This window comes from Mesoplodon densirostris, chromosome 5 (genome assembly GCF_025265405.1).
Source record: "Mesoplodon densirostris isolate mMesDen1 chromosome 5, mMesDen1 primary haplotype, whole genome shotgun sequence".
NCBI classification, from domain to species: domain Eukaryota; kingdom Metazoa; phylum Chordata; class Mammalia; order Artiodactyla; family Ziphiidae; genus Mesoplodon; species Mesoplodon densirostris.
In genome coordinates, this window is record NC_082665.1 from 66,873,169 (window position 1) to 66,895,246 (window position 22,078).

General features: G+C 38.0%; 1 protein-coding gene across 2 annotated transcripts in view; it reads right to left on the minus strand.

The window, feature by feature from the left end:
- The window catches only part of GSK3B (glycogen synthase kinase 3 beta), a 196,846-nt gene that overhangs the window by 106,613 nt on the left and 68,155 nt on the right, over window positions 1-22,078 (minus strand). The gene's annotated exons all lie outside the window — the stretch shown is intronic.

The following is a 22,078-nucleotide window of genomic DNA, read 5'->3' on the forward strand; positions in this document are numbered from 1 at the left end:
ATTTCACTGTAAGAAATGTCACTGCCAGTCAGAAAAATGAAGGAGGAACTACAGAGACAAGTAAGTTCCCAAATCATGAAACTCAATCCTTCACAACACAAAGACTACTCCCCAGTTCAGAAGAATTAAGCTGTGATGTCTACCTTCTCTCAAATCACTCTCCAACTTATCATTCAAGATTAAGACCTAGTCAAGGGCCCTATACTCAGAGGGCAACGATGCAGACCTGAAAATAACCACTTCAGTCAGGGTCTAGCCCATGAAAAAGCATGTATTTATTTTTTTATTGACATATACTCTTAAGTATGTCAGTGAAAGACTATACTTACGTGTCAATGAAAGAATATTTTTTAGAGTATATGTCAATGAAAGAACTCAGGAAGATACAATTACCTTAACAAAGCCTTGCAAGATGCACTGATGTGAAAGAACCTACCAATTCAACTGAAAAGTCTCCATGCCTAATTCCCTATCCTCACTCACTCACTCCCCTGCAAAACATCCCAAGTTTTTCTATTCAATATGGAAGTATCACCAACAGTCAGGTACTACATGGCAATGACCAGATAAAATTGCCCTCAATAAACCCTAAATTTCAGCTTAGTTGTTATCTAGCCCAAACCATGTCTGTGAATGTAAACCATGTAACCACAACTTTGAGGGGAATCCACAGCAAGATACTGTCATACAAATCATGAACTCCCCATTATCTGATACTGAAATACATGATCTGCTTAATATTTCTCATTTCGAATGTTTATCTTGACTGTAAACTCCTTGAATTCACATATTGTATCATATCCCTTCTTGTGACCTACATAACATCTAATTTAGTCCTTTATATACAGACTGAGTTGGCTAGCCTTAGCTTACACTTGATCCTGTAACTCAAAAAGTCACTGAAGGTTTTTTAGTGGAAGGGTAAGGTAAGGGAGCTTATTCAGATAAATCTGACTAGATCATCCCAAGCTAAAGATGGTAAAATCTAATTTGAAGAGAGAAGGTCCTGATACTTGGATACTGCTTCACAGCTTTAAAAAGGTATTTTATACAACTTCCCTCATATTATTCTGAGGAAAAAAAAAACTTATAAGCATTAAATATTTCCGCTTATATCTTACCAACAGAAAACAAATCCAGAGAAGTGAACTAACTTGTCCAATTTACTTAATAAAGGGCTCTATTCAATATTTTTTGAGCATTAGGAAAATGAAAAACTAGTAATGGTGGCAAAGAGGCATAAACAAGTACAGATATTATAATCACCAAGATTTGTAACTGAAAACTAGAAAAAAAATTAAGGGAACTAAATAAAGAGAAAGACATTCCCTAATCTATTCCCTAATAGATTAGAAGACTTTACATTAAGATGGCACTCCCAAAATTTAATGTAATCCTATCAAAATTCCAGCTGCATTTTTTTAAGATAATGACAAGATGACCATAAAATTCATATAGAAATGCAAGGGACTCAAATGAGCCAAAATAATCTTACTAAAGAAGAAAAAAGTTGGAGGACTCACACTTCCAGATTTCATATTGTACCACAAAGCTAAAGTAATGAAGTCAGTGTGGTGGTGGCACAGACACATATATAGATCAATGCAATTCAACTGAGAGTCCAGAAATGCCTACATTTACTTGATAAAGACTGCCAAGACAATTCAATAGGAAAAGAATAATGCTGTCAACAAATGGAACCTGGACAACTGGATATCCCCATGCAAAAAAGAATTATAAAACTCTTAAAAGAAATCAAAAGAGTAAATCTTTGTGACCTTGGGTTAGGCAAAGATTCTTAGATGTAACACCAGAGCACGCGCACACACACGCACACACACACACACACACAGAAAAAAACAGATAAATTGGGTTTCATCAAAATGAAAAACACGTGTACTTCAAAGGAAACTATCAAGAAAGTGGAAAGACAACCTACAGACTGGAAAAAACATTTGTAAATTATATATCTGGTAAGGGGCTGGTATCCAGAATTAAGAACTCTATTCAAGAATAAAGAGATTTTTTTAAACATCTCTATTGGAGTATAATTGCTTTAAAATCTATTTTTAAATGAGCAAAGGAAGGACTTCTGGTCTCCAGTCTGGCATAGGAGCTTGGAAGTCATCCCTCCCATCTTCACAAGAAAAGAGCTGAATAAACTGAAAACCAACCCTTTTCTTAAGTCCATCAGAGAACTGAGGTCACAGGGCAAGCTGCTGCCCTAAAAACTGCAGACAAACAGGCAGACACACAGAATCACAGCTTACTGGAGGAGAAGCCCAGGAGCAGAAATTGCCTGTAGAACCAGTACCAGTACAGGAAAACTTAAACTGTAACTGACAGAGGTGCAAGTGTGAACAAATCTCAGAGTTAAAAACTCCAGAGGGTGGACCACACTTTTCTCAGTTTTACCTCCAGGAGCCTTACCAGGTTCTCACAGTGAATATCTAAGAAACATCTGCTGGAAGCAGGAAGAAGAAAAAAGTAGCCATTTAAAAATGGGCCTAGAGGGCCTCCCTGGTGGCGCAGTGGTTAAGAGTCCGCCTGCCGATGCAGGGGATACGGGTTCGTGCCCCGGTCTGGGAGGATCCCATATGCCGCGGAGCGGCTGGGCCCGTGAGCCATGGCCGCTGGGCCTGCGCATCCGGAGCCTGTGCTCCGCAACGGGAGAGGCCACAACAGTGAGAGGCCCGCATACCGCAAAAAGAAAAAAAAAAAAAAAATGGGCCTAGAGCATTCTCTTCTTCTTAAGACTTCCCATAAGAAAAACTATTCTAACAGAGCTAACTGAACTGGGGGAAAGGAAATGCCCAACTCTAGCCTTGTGTAGACGTCCAAGTGGGGGAAGTGAAATAACCAACTCTAACCTCATCTAGCCTTCCATGTGAAGGAAGGGAAATATAAAAACTCCAGCCCTCTCCAGCCTTCTTGTCTCACCTATTGGGGGCAGGAAGAACAAAAAGTTGAGAAACATATATAAAGGTCAAGCCCAGAACACAGGCTCATTAAGACACTGAGACAATTTTAGGAATACAGAACACTTTCCCTCCCTCCACACACTACCACCACTTATATAGGGCTTTCCTATAATAGCAGAGAAATATAATGGAAAGAACTGCATGTCTCAGACTTTATTTAAGAAGAGTTTTCTCAGGAAACCCAAAGACGAGAGGAGAGACAAAATAAAAGGCCACCAGAGGAAATTTTAACTTCTGGCACCTACAGCTACAGTAAACAGTAAACACAGTCTAATTCTTGCCAGATAAACATAAAACCTCACACTAAAGGCCTATATATTTTCTTAAGTGACTTTTACTCAGTATATCGTGTCCAGTTTTCATCATAACATCACAAGGAATACTAAAAGACAAAAATCAGAGTGTCAATACACAGAGAGCAGGCATCAGAACTGAACATAGCAGAGATATTAGAATTATCAGAGTAGGAATTTAAAACAACTGATTATTATGCTAAGGACTCTAATCAAAAAAGTAGGTAACACACAAGAACAGATGGGTAATGTATACAGAGAGAGATGGAAACTCTAAGAAAGATTCAAAAGAAATAAAAAACACTGTAACAGAAATTAACAATGTCTTTGATGCATTCATCAATACACTGGACATGGCCAAGGAAGGAATCGGTGAGCTTGAAGAAATGTCCATAGAAACTTCCAAAACTGAAATGCAAAGAGAACAAAGAATGAAAGAGACAAAATACAATATCCAAGAACAACGTGGGACAATTACAAAAGGTGTAACACACGCATAATGGGAATAACACAAGGAGAAAAGAAAAAACAGAAAAAGCATTTGAAGCAATAATTGAGAATTTCTCAAAATTAGTATCATACACTAAACCACAGGTATAGGAAGAGGACAAATACCAAAAAATCTACACCTAAGTATATCATATTTAAAATGCAAAAGATCAAAGACAAAGAGGAAATCTTGAAAGAAGCCAGAGGAGGGGAGAATAAAAACTCACTTATTGACAAGCGAAGATAAAAAATTACTTGGACTTCTCCTCAAAAGTCATGCAAGCAAGGGAAGAGTAAAGTAAAATATTTGAAGTGTTGAAAGGAAAAACCCCCAACAATCAAGAATTCTGTATCCAGCAAAATTATTCTTCAAATGTAAAGGAGAAATAGAGATTTTTCTCAGAAAAATAAAAATTGACAGAATTTGTCAAGAGTAGACCTGCTATCCAAGAAATGTTAAAACATAAAATTCATCAGAAGGAAGAAAAATGACACAGGTAATATCAGGTCTGTATAAAGAAAGAGCATTAGAAAAAGAATAATAAAAGTAAAATATATTTTATTTTTCTTATTCTTAATTGATCTAACATATAACCATTTGTTCAAAATAATAACAGCAACAATGCATTCAGTGATGATATCTTACAGATTAGTGATATTAATGATAGCAATGTCATATGGAATGGAAAGGGGGAACTGGGAATACTCTGCCCTGAGGTACTTTCACTATCAGTGAAGTAGTATAGTGTTAATTGAAAATGAACTTCAAAAAGTAGTAAAATGGGGCTTCCCTGGTGGCGCAGTGGTTGAGAGTCTGCCTGCCAATGCAGGGGACACGGCTTCGTGCCCCGGTCTGGGAAGATCCCACATGCCGCAGAGCAGCTGGGCCTGTGAGCCATGGCTGCTGAGCCTGTGCGTCTGGAGCCTGTGCTCTGCAACGGGAGAGGCCACAACAGTGAGAGGCCCGCATACCACACACACACACACAAAAAAAGGAGTAAAATGTACATTGTAGACTCAAGTACAACTACTGAATAAAGTTAAAAAGAAAATTAGAACTTCGGGGGAAGATGGCAGAAGAGTAAGACGCGGAGATCACCTTCCTCCCCACAGATACTCCAGAAATACAGCTACACGTGGAACAACTCCTACAGAACACCTACTGAACGCTGGCAGAAGACCTCAGACATCCCAAAAGGCAAGAAACTCCCCCACGTACCTGGGTAGAGCAAAAGAAAAAAGAATATAAACAGAGACAAAAGGATAGGGACGGGACCTGCACCAGTGGGAGGGAGCCTTGAAGGAGGAAAGGTTTCCACACACTAGGAAGCCCCTTCGTGGGCGGAGACTGCGGGTGGCAGAGGGGGAAAGCTTCCAAGTTGCGGAGGAGAGGACAGCAACAGGGGTACAGAGGGCAAAGCGGAGAGATTCCCGCACAGAGGATCGGTGCTGACTGGCACTCATCAGCCCAAGAGGCTTGTCTGCTCACCCGCCAGGGCGGGCGGGGCTGGGAGCTGAGGCTCCGGCTTCCATCGGATCACAGGGAGAGAACTGGGGCTGGCAGCATAAACACAGCCTGAAAGGGGCTAATGCGCCATAGCTAGCTGGGAGGGAGTCCGGGAAAAAGTCTGGACCTGCCAAAGAGGCAAGAGCCTTTTTCTTCCTTCTTTGTTTCCTGTTGCTGAGGAGAGGGGATTATGAGCGCTGCTTAAATGAGCTCCAGAGACAGGCACGAGCCGCGGCTAAAAGCGCGGACCCCAGAGATGGGCGTGGGGCACTGGGGCTGCTGCTGCCACTGCCAAGAGGCCTGTGTGCGAGCGCAGGTCACTGTCCACGCCCCCCTTCTGGGGAGCCTGTGCAGCCCTTCACTGCCGGGGTCCCAGGATCCAGGGACGGCTTCCCTGGGAGAGCGCATGGCGCGCCTCGGGCTGGTGCAACGTCACACCGACCTCTGCCGCCGCAGGCTCGCCCTGCACTCCGTGCTCCTCCCTCCCCACCGGCCTGAGTGAGCCAAAGTCCCCGAAGCGGCTGCTCCTTCAACCCTGTCCTTTCTGAGTGAAGAAGAGACGCCCTCCGTCAACCTACACGCAGAGGCGGGGCCAAATCCAAAGCTGAGCCCCGGGAGCTGTAAGAACAAAGAAGAGAAAGGGAAATCTCTCCCAGCAGCCTCAGAAGCAACGGATTAAAGCTCCACAATCAACTTGATGTACCCTGCATCTGTGGAATACATGAATAGACAACGAATCATCCCAAACTGAGGAGTCTGAGCCGTGTGGATGAAAGGCTCTTGGTGCTGTAGCCAGGAGTCAGTGCTGTGCCTCTGAGATGGGAGAGCCAACTTCAGGACACTGGTCCACAAGAGACCTCCCAGCTCCACATAATATCAAACGGCGAAAATCTTCCAGAGATCTCCATCTCAACATCAGCACCCAGCTTCACTCAACGACCAGCAAGCTATAGTGCTGGACACCCTATGCCAAACAACTAGCAAGACAGGAACACAATGCCACCCATTAGCAGAGAGGCTGCCTAAAATCATAAAAAGGCCACAGATAACCCAAAACACACCACCAGACGTGGACCTGCCCACCAGAAAGACAAGATCCAGCCTCATCCACCAGAACACAGGAACTAGTCCCTTCCACCAGGAAGCCTACACAACCCACGGAACCAACCTTAGTCACTGGGGACGGACACCAAAAACAACGGGAACTACGAACCTGCAGCCTGCAAAAAGGAGACCCCAAACACAGTAAGATAAGCAAAATGAGAAGACAGAAAAACACACAGCAGGAGAAGAAGCAAGATAAAAACCCACCAGACCTAACAAATGAAGAGGAAATAGGCAGTGTACCTGAAAAAGAATTCAGAATAATGATAGTAAAGATGATCCAAAATCTTGGAAATAGAATAGACAAAATGCAAGAAACAGTTAACAAGGACCTAGAAAAACTAAAGATGATACAAGCAATGATTAGAAACACAATAAATGAAATTAAAAATACTCTAGATGGGATCAACAGCAGCAAAACTGAGGCAGAAGAACGGATAAGTGATGTGGAAGATAAAATAGTGGAAATAATTACTGCAGAGCACAATAAAGAAAAAAGAATGAAAAGAACTGAGGACAGTCTCAGAGACCTCTGGGACAATATTAAAGGCACCAACATTCGAATTATAGGGGTTCCAGAAGAAGAAGAGAAAAAGAAAGGGACTGAGAAAATATTTGAAGAGATTATAGTTGAAAACTTCCCTAATATGGGAAAGGAAATAGCTAATCAAGTCCAGGAGGCACAGAGAGTCCCATACAGGATAAATCCAAGGAGAAATACGCCAAGACACATATTAATCAAACTGTCAAAAATTAAATACAAAGAAAACATATTAAAAGCAGCAAGGGAATAACAACAAATAACACACAAAGGAACCCCCATAAGGTTAACAGCTGATCTTTCAGCAGAAACTCTGCAAGCCAGAAGGGACTGGCAGGACATATTTAAAGTGATGAAGGAGAAAAAACCTGCAACCAAGATTACTCTACCCAGCAAGGATCTCATTCAGATTTGATGGAGAAATTAAAACCTTTACAGACAAGCAAAAGCTGAGAGAGTTCAACACCACCAAACCAGCTTTACAACAAATGCTAAAGGAACTTCTCTAGGCAAGAAACACAACAGAAGGAAAAGACCTACAATAACAAACCCAAAACAATTAAGAAAATGGGAATAGGAACATACATATCGATAATTACCTTAAATGTAAATGGATTAAATGCTCCCACCAAAAGACACAGATTGGCTGAATGGATACAAAAACAAGACCCATATATATGCTGTCTACAAGAGACCCACTTCAGACCTAGAGACACATACAGACTGAAAGTAGGGGGATGGAAAAAGATATTCTATGCAAATGGAAACCAAAAGAAAGCTGGAGTAGCAATTGTCATATCACACAAAATACACTTTAAAATAAAGACTAGTACAACAGACAAAGAAGGACACTACATAATCCAAGAAGAAGATATAACCATTGTAAATATTTATGCACCCAACATAGGAGCACCTCAATACATAAGGCAAATACTAACAGCCATAAAAGGGGAAATCGACAGTAACACAATCATAGTAGGGGACTTTAACACCCCACTTTCACCAATGGACAGATCATCCAAAATGAAAATAAATAAGGAAACACAAGCTTTAAATGATACATTAAACAAGATGGACTTAATTGATATTTATAGGACATTCCATCCAAAAACAACAGAATACACATTTTTCTCAAAGGCTCATGGAACATTCTCCAGGATACACCATATGTTGGATCACAAATCAAGCCTTGGTAAATTTAAGAAAATTGAAGTTGTGTCAAGTATCTTTTCTGACCACAATGCTATGAGACTAGACATCAATTACAGGAAAAGAGCTGTAAAAAATACAAACACATGGAGGCTAAACAATACACTACTCAATAACGAAGTGATCACTGAAGAAATCAAAGAGGAAATTAAAAAATACCTAGAAACAAATGACAATGGAGACACGACGACCCAAAACCTATGGGACGCAGCAAAAGCAGTTCTAAGGGGGAAGTTTATAGCAATACAATCCCACCTTAAGAAACAGGAAACATCTCGAGCAAAGAACCTGACCCTGCACCCAAAGCAATTAGAGAAAGAAGAACAAAAACCCCCCAAAGCTAGCAGAAGGAAAGAAATCATAAAGATCAGATCAGAAATAAATGAAAAAGAAATGAAGGAAACGATAGCAAAGATCAATAAAACTAAAAGCTGGTTCTTTGAGAAGATAAACAAAATAGACAAACCATTAGACAGACTCATCAAGAAAAAAAGGGAGAAGACTCAAATCAATAGAATTAGAAATGAAAAAGGAGAAGTAACAACTGACACTGCAGAAATACAAAAGATCATGAGAGATTACTACAAGCAACTCTATGCCAATAAAATGGACAACCTGGAAGAAATGGACAAATTCTTAGAAATGCACAACCTGCCAAGACTGAATCAGGAAGAAATAGAAAATATGAACAGACCAATCACAAGCACTGAAATTGAAACTGTGATTAAAAATCTTCCAACAAACAAAAGCCCAGGACCAGATGGCTTCACAGGCGAATTCTATCAAACATTTAGAGAAGAGCTAACACCCATCCTTCTCAAACTCTTCAAAACAATTTCAGAGGAAGGAACATTCCCAAACTCATTCTATGAGGCCACCATCACCTTGATACCAAAACCAGGCAAGGATGTCACAAAGAAAGAAAACTACAGGCCAATATCACTGATGAACATAGATGCAAAAATCCTCAACAAAATACTAGCAAACAGAATCCAACAGCACATTAAAACGATCATACACCATGATCAAGTGGGGTTTATTCCAGGAATGCAAGGATTCTTCCATATACGCAAATCAATCAACGTGATACACCATATTAACAAGTTGAAGGAGAAAAACCATATGATCATCTCAATAGATGCAGAGAAAGCTTTCGACAAAATTCAACACCCATTTATGATAAAAACCCTGCAGAAAGTAGGCATAGAGGGCACTTTCCTCAACATAATAAAGGCCATATATGACAAACCCACAGCCAACATTGTCCTCAATGGTGAAAAACTGAAACCATTTCCACTAAGATCAGGAACAAGACAAGGCTGCCCACTCTCACCACTCTTATTCAACCTTGTTTTGGAAGTTTTAGCCACAGCAATCAGAGAAGAAAAGGAAATAAAAGGAATCCGAATTAGAAAAGAAGAAGTAAAGCTGTCACTGTTTGCAGATGACATGATACTATACATAGAGAATCCTAAAGATGCTATCAGAAAACTACTAGAGCTAATCAATGAATTTAGTAAAGTAGCAGGATACAAAATTAATGCACAGAAATGTCTGGCATTCCTGTACACTAATTATGAAAAATCTGAAAATGAAATCAAGAAAACACTCCCATTTACCATTGCAACAAAAAGAATAAAATATCTAGGAATAAACCTACCTAAGGAGACAAAAGACCTGTATGCAGAAAATTATAAGACACCGATGAAAGAAATTAAAGATGATACAAATAGATGGAGAGATATACCATGCTCCTGGATTGGAAGAATCAATATTGTGAAAATGACTCTAATACCCAAAGCAATCTACAGATTCAATGCAATCCCTATCAAACTACCACTGGCATTTTTCACAGAACTAGAACAAAAAATTTCAAAATTTGTTTGGAGAAACAAAAGACCCCGAATAGCCAAAGCAACCTTGAGAACGAAAAACGGAGCTGGAGGAATTAGGATCCCTGACTTCAGACTATACTACAAAGCTACAGTAATCAAGACAGTGTGGTACTGGCACAAAAACAGAAAGATAGATCAATGGAACAGGATAGAAAGCCCAGAGATAAACCCACGCACATATGGTCACCTTATCTTTGATAAAGGAGGCAGGAATGTACAGTGGAGAAAGGACAGCCTCTTCAATAAGTGGTGCTGGGAAAACTGGACAGGGACATGTAAAAGTATGAGATTAGATCATTCCCTAACACCATACACAAAAATAAGCTCAAAATGGATTAAAGACCTAAATGTAAGGCCAGAAACTATCAAACTCTTAGAGGAAAACATAGGCAGAACATTCTATGACATAAATCACAGCAAGATCCTTTTGGACCCACCTCCTACAGAAATGGAAATAAAAACAAAGATAAACAAATGGGACCTAATGAAACTTCAAAGCTTTTGCACAGCAAAGGAAACCATAAACAAGACCAAAAGACAACCCTCAGAATGGGAGAAAATATTTGCAAATGAAGCAACTGACAAAGGATTAATCTCCAAAATTTATAAACAGCTCACTCAGCTCAATAGCAAAAAAACAAACAACCCAATCCAAAAATGGGCAGAAGACTCAAATAGGCATTTCTCCAAAGAAGATATACAGACTGCCAACAAACACATGAAAGAATGCTCAACATCATTAATCATTAGAGAAATGCAAATCAAAACTACAATGAGATATCATCTCACACCAGTCAGAATGGCCATCATCAAGAAATCTAGAAACAATAAATGCTGGAGAGGGTGTGGAGAAAAGGGAACACTCTTGCACTGCTGGTGGGAATGTGAATTGGTACAGCCACTATGGAGAACAGTATGGAGGTTCCTTAAAAAACTACAAATAGAACTACCATATGACTCAGCAATCCCACTACTAGGCATATACCCTGAGAAAACCATAATTCAAAAAGAGACATGTACCAAAATGTTCATTGCAGCTCTATTCAGAATAGCCCGGAGCTGGAAACAACCTAAGTGTCCATCATCGGATGAATGGATAAAGAAGATGTGGCACATATATACAATGGAATATTACTCAGCCATAAAAAGAAACGAAACTGAGCTATTTGTAATGAGGTGGATAGACCTAGAGTCTGTCATACAGAGTGAAGTAAGTCAGAAAGAGAAAGACAAATACCGTATGCTAACACATATATATGGAATTAAAAAAAAAATGTCATGAAGAACCTAGGGGTAAAACGGGAATAAAGACACAGACCTACTTGAGAATGGACCTGAGGATATGGGGAGGGGGAAGAGTAAGCTGTGACAAAGCGAGGGAGAGGCATGGACATATATACACTGCCAAACGTGGGGTAGATAGCTGGTGGGAAGCAGCCGCATAGCACAGGGGGATCAGCTTGGTGCTTTGTGACTGCCTGGAGGAGTGGGATGGGGAGGGTGGGAGGGAGACGCAAGAGGGAGGGGATGTGGGAACATGTGTATGTGTATAGCTGATTCACTTTGTTATAGAGCAGAAACTAACACACCATTGTTAAGCAATTATACTCCAATAAAGATTAAAAAAAAAAACTAAAAAAAAGACATCCAAATTGGAAAAATAAGTAAAATTATTTCTGTTTTCAGATGAGATGATCTTACATGTAGAAAACCCTGAAGAATTAAAAACAAAAAAATCCCACAAAGCCCTGTTAGAAATAAGAAACGATTTCAGCAAAGTTTTAGGATACTAAAGTAAAATGAATACAAAAATTGATTGTATTTCTATAAACTCACAATGACCAATCAAAAAAGAAAGCAATCGGGCTTCCCTGGTGGCGCAGTGGTTGAGAGTCCGCCTGCTGATGCAGGGGACACGGGTTCGTGCCCCGGTCCGGGAAGATGGCACATGCCGCGGAGCAGCTGGGCCCGTGAGCCATGGCCGCTGAGCCTGTGCGTCCGGAGCCTGTGCTCCGCAACAGGAGAGGCCACAGCAGTGAGAGGCCCACGTACAGCAAAAAAAAAAAAAAAAAAAAAAAAAGCTAGAGTAAAAATGGACATGATATTAGAGAAAGAACAAATAGATCACTGGATCAGAACAGAGAGTACAGAAATAGCCCCAGATATAATTAACTGAACTTTGACAAAGTAACAAAGGCATTTCAAAGGAGAAAGGATAGTCTTTTCAACAAATAGTGCTGTAACAACTGAACAGCAAAGAAATGAATCTCGACAACGATCTTACATCTTTCACAAAAATTAACTCAAAATGGATCACATACCTAAATGTAAAAGGCAAAACTATAAAACACTACAAGATAATATGGGAGAAAATTTAGGTGTCCTTGCTTTTGGCAGTGACTTTTTAGATGCAACTCCAAAAGCACAATCCACGAAAGAAAAAAGTTGTAAATTGGACTTTTCACTAAAATTAAAAATTTCTGGTCTAAGACACTAATGAAAAGACAAGTCACAGACTGGGAGAAAAGCACTGGAAAACACTTACCTGATAAAGAATTGTTAACTAAAATATACAAAGAACCCTTAAAACTCAATAGAAGAAAACAGTCAACCATTAGTAATGGGCAAAAGACTTGAAAAGACACCTCATCAAAGAAGATATATGGATGGCATATAGGCATATGAAAAGATGCTCAACATTGTATTTCATCGGGAACTGCAAATTTAAACAACAGTGAGATACTACTGCACTCCTATTAGCATGGCTAAAACCCAAAACACTGATAACACCAAAGGCTGTTAAGGATGCAGAGCAACAGGAACTCTCATCAATCCTGGTGGGAATACAAAATTATTCTGTGCAGTCACTTTGGAAGATAATTGGGCAGTTTCTTGAAAAACTGAACCATACTCTTAACATACAATCTAGCAACTGTGCTACTTGGTATTTACCCAAATGACCTGAAAACTTATATCCACACAAAAACCTGCACATGAATGTTTACAGCAACTTTATTCATAATTGCCAAAACCTGGAAGCAACCAAGATGTCCTTCAATAAGCAAATAAAAAAACAAATTGCAGTATATGCATATAATTGTATTTTTTCAGAGAGAAAAAGAAATGAGCTATCATGCCAAGAAAAGCTATGCAGACACATTAAATGCATACTTCTAAGTGAAAAAAAGTCAATCTGAAAAGGCTATGTATGTACTGTTTGATTCCAAGTATATGACATTCTAGAAGAGGCAAAACTACAGAAACAGTTTTTTAAAAAATCAGTGGTCGTCAGGGTTGAGGTGAGGAAGGGAGGGATGAATAAGTGGAGCTCAGGGAATTTTTAGGACAGTGAAACTATTCTGCATTACACTGTAATGATGGAAACATGTCATTATACATTTGCCAAAGTCCACAGACTATACAACACAAATACTGAACCATAATGCAAACCATGGACTTTAATTACTACTAATACATCAATATTGCTACGATTGTAACAAATCTACATTAACGCAAAAGGTTGAAAACGGGGGAACTGAGAAGAGTGTATACAGGAACACTGTACTTTCCATTCATTTTTCTGTAAAACTAAAACTGCTCAAAAAATAGTTATCTGTTAAATAGAGAAAATTTCAAATTAAAAAAAAAATTCTAGTGGGTAAAGAAATTCAACAGACAGGGACTTCCCTGCTGTCAGTGGTTAAGAATCTGCCTGCCAATGCAGGGGACACAGGTTCAAGCCCTGGTCCGGGAAGATGCCACATGCCAGGAAGGAACTAAGCCCATGCACCACAACTACTGAGCCTGCTCTCTAGAGCCCAAGAGCCACAACTACTGAAGCCCGCGCACCTAGAGCCCGTGCTCCGTAACAAGAGAAGCCACCACAATGAGAAGCCCGCGCACCGCAATGTAGAGTAGCCCCCCGATCGCCGCAACTAGAGAAAGCCCACAGGCAGCAACGAAGACCCAATGCAGCCAAAAATAATAATTAATTAATTAGTTAATTAATTTAAAAAAAAGAAATTCAACAGACATTTCTCCAAAGAACACATACTAATGGCCAATAAAAGAAAAGATGAAGAGATGCCCAACCTCATTAGCCACCAGGAAATTCAAATCAAGACAAGATGTATCAGTTTACTCTAAGACAGATATCATCAAAAACCAGATAATAACAAGTATTGGCAATGATGTGGAGAAACTGCAATGTTTATCCAGTGCTTGTGGATTGTAGAATGGTACAGCGGCTTTGGAAAACAAGTTCGCACTTCCTCATAATGTTAAGCACAGTCACCATATGACCCACCATACTTCCAAGTATATACCCAAGAGAACTGTTAAAAAAAAAGTCCCCACAAAAACTTGTATGCAAATGTTCAGAGGAGCATCATTCATTAGAGCCAAAAAAGGAAGACAACTCAGATGTTCATCAACTGACGAATGGATAAACAAAATGCAGCATATCCATAAAATGGAATATTATTCATCCACAAAAAGTACTTAAGTACTGAGACAGTACAACGTGGATGAACCTTCAATACATTATTCCAAGTGAAAGAAGAAAGAAACAAAAAGGTCATATATTATGATTCCATTTATATGAAATGTCCAGAATGGGCAAATCCATAGAGATAGAAAGTAGATTAGTGATTGCCAGGGCCTAGGGGAAGAGGAGGATGGGGAGGGACTATTAATAAGAATTGAATAGGGAACTATTAAAAGAGTTCCTTTTTGAGGTGATGAAAATATTCTAGAATTAGCAGTGACAGTTGCACAACTCTGTGACTATACTGAAACCAATGTATATACTTTAAAAGGGTGAAATTTATGGTATAGGAATTATATCTCAAAAAAACTGTTAATAAAAAAAGAATCAAGCAGCTGACCATCCACAAAAATTGCAAAGCCTTCAGCGAAACTAGTCAAAAGAGCAGATCTAACTCCAGATGCTAAACACTTCTTTGGAACTTACCACAGACATAGGAATTTGAAAAGGTATAAACACTAAAGAATAATAAAATTAAAAGAAAAAAAGTGAGAAAACTCAGAAGTGTACTATGCCTCATATTTAAGGTTTTTTTTCTTTTTACCTTTTGACCCCCTTCACCTATTTCTCCCACCTCCTGCCTCTGGCAACCACCAATCTGTTCTCTATATCTACAAGCTTGTTTTTTGTTGTTGCTGCTGTTCATTTTTTAAGATTTCATACATAAGAGAGAGCATCTAGCATCTGTGTTTTTCTGACTTGTTTCACTTAGCATAATGCCCTCAAGGTCTATCCACGTTGTCACAATGTCAGGATTTCCTTCTCTTTATGGCTGAATAATGTTCCATCATACACACAACACACACACGAACACACACACACACACCCCCCACAATTTCTTTATCCATTCATCCACTGATGGACACTTAGGTTGTTTCCATATCCTGACTATTGTAAATAATGCTGCAATGAACATGAGGTACATATATCTTTTCAAGTTAGTATTTGCATTTTCTTCAGATAAATATCCAAAAGTAGAATTGCTGGATCCTATGGTAGTTCTTTTTTTAATATTTTGAGGAACCTCCATACTTTTTTCCATAGTGCCTCTACCAATCTACATTCCCACAAACAGCACACAAACGTTCCCTTTCTCCGCATCCTTGCCAACACTTGTTATTTCTTGTCTTTTTCATAATAGCCATTCTAACAGGTGTGAGGTGATATCTCATTGTGGTTTTGATTTGCCTTTCCCTGATGATAAGTGATGTTGAGCAACCTTTCATGTACTTGTCGGCCATCTGGATGTCTTCTTCAGAAAAATGTCTATTCAGGTCCTGTGCCCATTTTTTAATTGGATTGTTGGGGTTTTTTTTTATATTAGCCTGTTATCAGACATATGATTTGCAAATATTTTATCCCATTCAGTGGGCTGCCTTTTCATTTTGTTGATGGTTTCCTTTGCTGTGCAGAAGCTTTTTAGTTTGATGTAGTCCCACTTGTTTATTTTTGCTTTTGTTGCCTCTAGTTTTGGTGTCAGATTCAAAAAATCATCACCAAGACCTACATCAAGGAGTTTACCATTTATGTTTTCTTCTAGTTTTATGGTTTCAGGTCTTACATTCAGGTCTTTAATCCATTTTGAGTTAATTTTTGTGTATGGTATAAGACAGTTGTCGAGTTTCATTCTTTTGCATGTGGCTCTTCAGTTTTCCCAACACCATTTATTGAAAAGGCTGTCCTTTCCCTGCTGTATATTCTTGTCTCCTTCACTGTAAATTAACTGACCATGTGTGGGTTTATTCCTGGATTCTCTATTCTGTCCCACTAATCTATGTGTCTAGTTTTATGCTAATACCATATTGCTTTAATTGCTGTAGCTGTGTAATATAGTTTGAAATCATGAAGCATATCTCCAGCTTTGTTCTTCTTTCTCAAGAATGCTTTGACTATTTGAGGTTTTTGTGCTTCTATACAAATTTTAGGATTATTTGTTCTATTTCTTTGAAAAATGACATTGGAATTTTGATAGGGATTGCAATGAATCCGTAGATTGTTTTGGGTAGTATGGACATTTTAACAATATTGATTCAATCCACGAGCACATAATATCTTTCCATTTATTTGTGTCTTCAACAATTTCTTTCATTAATGTCTTAGAGTTTTCAATATACAGGTCTTTCATTTCCTTGGTCAAATATATTACTAGGTATTTTATTCTTTTCAGTGCAACCGTTAATGAGATTGTTTTCTTTATTTCTCTTTCTGATAGTTTGTTATTAGTATACAGAAATGCAAGAGATTTGTGTGCACTGATCTGTAACCTGCAACTTTACTGAATTGGTTTATTCTAACAGTTTTTTTTTTAATGGAGTCTTTAGGATTTTCCATATGTAATATTATGTCATCTGCAAACAGTGACAGTTTTATTTCTTCCTTTCCAATTTGGATGCCTTTTACTTCTTTTTCTTGCCTAATTGCTCTGGCCGCCTTCTATTAAGTTTTATTTCTCTTTCTCTCAAGCCATTCAAGCCACTGAAAGGCAGAAAGAAGACATTCAGGACCACAATATCATGCCTCCATTTTTTCTCTCTGGAATAATGGAGGCAATAAAAAACTATATATAATTTTAAAGCAAAATCAATAGAATCCTTACCAATAAACCTTTGTACAGTCTCTGAAAATTCAATCTGAAAAAACATTTTACCAGTCATTCTACATAGGCACTTGGGAAAGTAGCATAAAATAGTCTATATCCTTAGGAAGTTTGGTATGTCATCTATGAAAATGTGCCTCTCAGATATCCCACTGCAGGAAACATTATTGACCAATGGTCCCAGCTGCTGAGCTCTCAAAGCTATTCTCTTGTTTGGGGCCAAGCCAAGTTTCTCATGAGCTGTTCCCTGCCAATGACTCAGCATGGCAGACATATTTAATGAAGCTCTTTTCCCAGGAGACATTGGACTCCTCTGATGGTTCAACCTTGCACTGAAAAAAATCCAAAGTAAATAGCAGTTTGTAGTAATTCAGAAGCCTAAAATTAAAACCAACAGAACTTAATTATAAGGAGTTTTAAAATTTAGTAAATGTTCTCATAATACATTGTTTCATTTGATTCACACAATGTTGGAGTAAAAAGGGAGCACAATGTTGGGAGTAAAAAGGGAGCACAATACTTATTGAGTTCTTTTATGCACCAAACACTGGACTGGGGCATTGCTGTAGTAACAGCATTCCCATTGTACACATGATGAAATTGAAGCTCATAAAGTTAATGGATATGCTTAAGCTTACAAAACTAATAGTGGACCAAGGTCTTATTTCTCCTTTGTTGTCTCCAGAATATCATACAGAAAATAACCATATCCCTAAGGACTGAGCCCAGACATTCTCTCTCCTCACTCTCCAAAATGGTATATATTAAAGTAGGGCTCCAATTCTCTATTCACAACAGAACAACAGTGACACTTCACTTCACCCCCACATCCTAACTACAGAACAAATGAAACTAAGCAGGACACCTGAAACCTATGACTTAGTTCAAAGGAGAACTGAAATTAATAGTTAATGAAGCTAAGATTACTAATTAATTAAAATGTAGCTTACTGATTTTCAAATTGGAAAAGCCAGCCTCAACAACCATCTGTAGCCTTTGGGATTGATTAATCTTCTCCCTGCTCTAATATCAAAGGTCTCCTACATTAGGTACCTAGCTGGACTCTACCCCTAACACCACAATAGCATTTTCTATCACAAGCACTTTCAAACTGGCCAACTGAAGTTGCTTAATTTTAGTTATCTGCCACAGTATGATGGGTCCAGAAGGAAAAAAGTATTCAAATTTTAAGTAAAACACTACCGAAACGAAACTTGTTACACCAGAAATTCTTTAAACAAAAAAAAGGTTCAGTATCTTAGATATAGTTTTCATGACTACAGTGCAGGGATAATTACTCTTGTTTTCTTTCTATCTCTGACCATTCTTTCTCTTCTTGTTTTTGCACCACAACAAACTGCCTCTCACTGACACCAGGCAGGTTAAGCATGTTGGTTTATGTAATTGTGCAAGAAGATCCTATTCCACCTTTTCCTGAAAATACGTAATTATTTAATGCAAAATACATGATTATTTAAGCCTAGGTAGCAGCTATGTAAAAATTACAAATGTGAAACTACAGAATTTTAAGTTGTCAGAAAAATGCCTATTTTATGATAATCAAGAGAAATGAATTGGTCAATACACCAAATTTTGTATTTTTGGAAACAGCTAACATTTAGCAAGGAGAACAAAGAATACTTAAGTTTCACAAAGAAAAGGTGATACACTGGAAAGAACTGAGCCTGGTATCACACAGCCTGCCACGTTATAGCATTTAGCAGAAAAAAAGAAAAAGAAAAACAAAATTATATAATAGCAACAAAAGCAATAAGATACTTAGGAATAAGCTTAATAAGAAATATCAAAGCCTATATAAGTAAAACTCCTAAGAGATACAAAAGTAAACTTGAACAAATGGAAAGGCATCTCTTATTCCTGGATAAGGTAATTCAGCATCATGGACAGGTGATTTAACTCCCTAAGTTAGTTTATAAATTTGATGAAATTCCAACTAAAAATATCAACGAGCTTTTTCATGGAGTTAGTCAAAATGATACCAAAGTTCATCGGGAAAAATAAACATCCAAAAATAGCTAGAAAAACATGAAAAAGAAAAGCTACATGGGCAGATTAGCCCTACCAGACATTGAAATATACTATAGAGCTCTATAATTAAAACAATGTGGTACTGACTTAGATAAATGCAAATGACCTAGTAGAACAGAATAGAAAGTCCAGAAATAGACCAAATTACATGTGGAAATTCAGCATATAATAACAATAGCATCTCAAATCACTGGAACAAACATAGACTTCTTAATAAATGAGACAAATGATTAATGATTTAGAAAGGATAAAATTAGATCAATAACTCATACCATACATAGGAATAAACTCCACACACAGGAACAAACTTCAAATGGATCAGGGATCTAACTGTAAAAAGTGAAAACTTACAACTGCTAGAAAATATGGATAAATTTCTCTTTAACCTGAGGAAAAGGCTTTCTATAAGACTTTATAAGGAAGAGCCTTTCTAATCACAACTAAAATCCAGATATGATAAAAGTGGACATTAAACACATGAAAAGATGTTAAACTACATTCATAAGATTGTAAATTAAAACTACGAGATACCATTTCTCACCTATCAGATTGGCAAAAACTGAAAAAGTAAATCAATGCATGTTGTCAAACCTTGTAGGTAAATAGGCATTCATATATTACTAGAGAGAATGCAAATCTGTACAAGCTCTTATGCAGGGGAATTTAGCAATATCATACCAAACTACATGTATGTTTATGTTTTCATTCAGCAGCCCTAGTTCTCTTAATTTATTGTGAAGATACACATCTAATAAAAAATACCTATGCACAAAGTTTTTCATAACAGCCCCCTTGGAGATTACAAAATATTGAAGAGTAATTCAATATCCATACATAGAAGAATGGTTGGAATCAACTCTGCAATACTATGAAGCTCTAAAAAGGATGAGAAAAATCTCTGAACTGATAAGCAATGACTTTCAGGAACTATAGTTAACAGAAAAGGAAAGTACAAGAGTATCTCTAATACTACACTTTGTGTAAGAAAGAAACCAAGAGAACTACAGTCACCCTCTGAATTCATGGATTCCACAACCAGGGATTCAGCCAAGCTGGGATCAAAAATATTCAGGGGGGAAAAGCTCTGGAAAGTTCCAAAAATCAAAACTTCAATTTGCCACATCAGCAACTATTTACATAGTATTTAAATTGTATTTACAACTATTCACATAGCATCAACAAGGTATTATAAGTAATCTAGAGATGGTTTAAAGTATATGGGAGGATGAGCTTAGGTTATATGGAAATACCACACCATTTTATATACGGGACTAGAGCATCTGCAGATTTTGGTATCCACTGGGGGTCCTGGAACCAGTCCACTGTGGATACCTAAGGGATGATTGTACACTTACTGCTCATTTGTGCAAAAGAAACCCAGAAAAAATAAATCAGAACATAATGAGATTGGCTGTCTAGAGGAAGTGAGTGGAAACAAGACAGAGGGAATGACATTTGTGTATCTCTGACTTTTAGAACTACATTAGTGTTTCACAGACTGAAAATATAAATTTTTTTTAAAAAGTCAAAAAGAATGGGGATAAAGTTCTACAAAGGGATACATACAAAAACAGATGAACCAAACTGTATTTCAGTTGAATAACTTAACTATGATAAAGGGAAAAATTAAAATTTTTTTAAAAAGCAAGAAAAAGAAGAACTAACCGAAGTATCTTCTGAACAGAATATAGTGGTTTGATACAGCAATGATAAAATATAATAAAGCACTCTGGAGTCAGACTGCTTGGATTCAAATATCTGCCCATCTATCCACTTGCTAACTGTATGACCCTGGACAAGTTAATTTATAATCTCTTTGTGTGTAGGTTTCCTTATCTGAATAATAACAGTACCAATATCATAGTACTAATGGTAAAGCTCCTATAAAACTACTCATGTAAAAGCCTTAGATCACCTGGCATATTTTAAGGATTTGATAAGTATCTGCTATCAGCAACTATTAATTCAAAAACACATTAAGTGTGTGGATATCCTGGAGACACACATAATAAAAATGGAGTCCTTGTCATGAAAAAATTGGGAATTTCCTAGTTTATGAACAGTAAGTGCTCAAGGAATCTAGACTAGCAAGATCCATAGGGCTGGCTGGAATCATCTGGGAAATTTCATAAAGGAAGAATCTGACATGGATCTTCATATATGCACAGGGTTTAGACAGCAGGAGAATGCGAGTGACAGAAGGGAAACTGAACAAAAGCAGAGAGGCCATAAAAACCAATATATCTCAAAGATAGTGATACATAAGGTTTGTAAAAGCTGAATATCTGGAGATGAGGCAAGACTATAGAAGCTCCCGAATGTACAATTAAAACTGGGCAGGCTTTATTTTCTAGGCTATGAGGAACCCATAGAAGATTTGTGTGTAGGAGAAACAACATGACCAAACTGAACTGTGGGATTATTCTAATGTTGGTATACAGAAAGACTGGAAGTGAGAAGATCAGAGGCAAGAATCTTACTAGTCGTTAAGCCAAATAATGACAAAGATCTGGCTAGAATAGCAGTGATGAGAAAAAGAAAGAAGGTATAGCTCGACAAGGCAGTGAGGGGGAAAAAAAAAAATCAACCAAATTTGGTAATCACTGGATATGAGGTATGAGAGAATGAAAGAGCCTGAATGGCAGGTAAATGAGAAAACCATTAGAAGGAAAAAGCCACAAGGAATGGGAACCAACAGAAAGGATTTCCTTTAAGATTGAAAGTTTAAGTCAGAGTTAGATAAGAAACCTTGCCAATATGAAATAACGGTACCTTCAGATATCAAGATCCAGTGGGCACTGGGCAACATGGGACTAGTGCTTGGGAGAGAGAGAATTGAAGACAAAAACTTTAGAATTTAAAAAAAAA